The 2,208-nt window shown below is 38.3% G+C and overlaps 1 non-coding gene across 1 annotated transcript; it reads left to right on the forward strand.

Annotated features, from left to right (window-relative positions):
- Nucleotides 1-1,893: 1,893 nt before the first annotated feature.
- On the forward strand, nt 1,894-1,967 carry Trnat-ugu (transfer RNA threonine (anticodon UGU)). Its single transcript has one exon. It is a non-coding gene; the product is annotated as a tRNA-Thr (tRNA).
- Nucleotides 1,968-2,208: the final 241 nt, after the last annotated feature.

Genomic DNA, 2,208 nt, shown 5'->3' on the forward strand with positions numbered 1-2,208 from the left:
AGAGGTATTCAGGAATCCCTGTTAAGTCGTAAGCAGGAATAATACAGGAAAAATTTACATGTTTGCATCAACATACATTAGGCAATCTTGTTCAAACAGTATGTGTGAACGCACTATTGCGAACTATCTTTTTTCAGAATCTAACTCGCTACACGCTCTGCCATACAATAGACATTTTGTTTATGTCTCTGTTCCAGCTACTGCTGCTTCCTACTTTCAGAAACGCATATTTTTTTTAAAATATATAATCTTTTGTTTATGGTGTATACGCCCTGGGACACCCTGCAAAATCCCGGGATTTTTTTCATTCGGGAGAAAACCGGGAAAACAATGGAATTTTTATAACTTTGACTGGTAACAACTGATACTCTTTAAAAGAATATTATTGTTTTCAGCTACTGGAGAACAATACTGCAGCAATGAAACAGAAACAAGAGGAAAAACGTAAATAAACAAAACTTATGTTGCAAAGGAAGTGCGGCATTTACAACAACAAAATATACTGCACATACAAGCGCCAGCCAATAGCAAAATGGGTCAAAGGCTTTATGACGAAGACCATGTAATACGTCATAACAACAAACTACATCCGACGTGCGTGACGTTACAACTGTATTGTAAACAAGTCCATTAAAAGTTCTGACATCTTCAAATGATTTAGGAGCACAAAAGTGAATAATTTCAGTATAACTGAGAAATCTACGTCCTTTGGATACATAACATACATGCATGTAATCATTTTATCAACACTGCATACCCTCCTCTTACATTTTTTTCAGCATTTACCCAAACATAGTGCAAAGACATGTCAGTATATTGTTAAACATGTGACAAAAAATCAGTTTAATTTAATACAAATATGCAGATACTTAAAAAAAACTGTTGCTTACATTGATCCAACTTAATGGCCTTTCTCAAATTTGGGTACTTAATTAATCTGAACTTCTTTATTACCACGTGTTCTTTCATCCCCTACTTGTATAGCTGCACTACCATAGCCTATGTATTCATAAATGTATTTAACACTTTAAACTGTAGTGCAAACTTCAGCATTCAAATGCCAATCAAATTTAGGAAGTATGGATTGTACAGTACAAAATAACGACTGTCAAGTGATTGTCCTCAAACATTAATGCTAATACCACTAAGACACCCTTTGTACAATGGATATTGGATATTTTTTGTCACCAATGTCTCAATTAATTCAATTATTTTAGCCTTGAATACTTGCACAATAATTTGTTATGTGATTTGATAGAAATAATTACGAAATTTTTTGTGCATTTGCCATCTCTCATACACACAGGATTTTGATTAAGTGCACCATATGGTTGATGCAGCAAATCTTTTACTACATACACACATAGATGATGACTAACTGAAACCCTCAGCTGCCGACAGGTGTTGTTGATATACCTCGATGTGGACAGCTGAAAATGTGTGCCCCGTCCGGGACTCGAACCCGGGATCTCCTGCTTACATGGCAGACGCGCTATCCATCTGAGCCACCGAGGACACAGATGAATAGTGCGACTGCAGAGACTTACCCTTGCATGCTCCCCGTGAGACTCACATTCCCAACTGTCCACAATTCTACATATGTAATGCACCTTATAGACATTTGCCCATTCACTCATTACTCGCGCACGCTTTGGCGATTCCCGTAAGAGTTTGGGCAACCTGTGCGCAATTGCACAGACGAAGGTCAATGGCTGGGTAGCCTTTAACTATATATATATGAAGACAGTAACTGATCTCGAAAGAACAGAATACTGTTGATGACCGTGCAGCTTTTCCCTGGAATAAATGATGACTAACTGAAACCCTCAGCTGCCGACTGGTGTTGTTGATATACCTCGATGTGGACAGCTGCAGTTGCACTATTCATCTGTGTCCTCGGTGGCTCAGATGGATAGTGCGTCTGCCATGTAAGCAGGAGATCCCGGGTTCGAGTCCCGGTCGGGGAACACATTTTCAGCTGTCCACATCGATGTATATCAACAACACCTGTCGGCAGCTGAGGGTTTCAGTTAGTCATCATTTATTCCAGGAAAAAGCTGCACGGTCATCAACAGCATTCTGTTTTTTCGAGAACAGTTTCTGTCTTCATATATATACACACATAGTTCACAATGTGTTTGAATATCAGGAATTTCTGTACATAGGACTTCATCAATATTACAAATGTTTACTATTTTATAGATTTCA

The sequence above is a fragment of the Schistocerca cancellata genome, unplaced genomic scaffold (assembly GCF_023864275.1).
Source record: "Schistocerca cancellata isolate TAMUIC-IGC-003103 unplaced genomic scaffold, iqSchCanc2.1 HiC_scaffold_1132, whole genome shotgun sequence".
Lineage (NCBI taxonomy): Eukaryota > Metazoa > Arthropoda > Insecta > Orthoptera > Acrididae > Schistocerca > Schistocerca cancellata.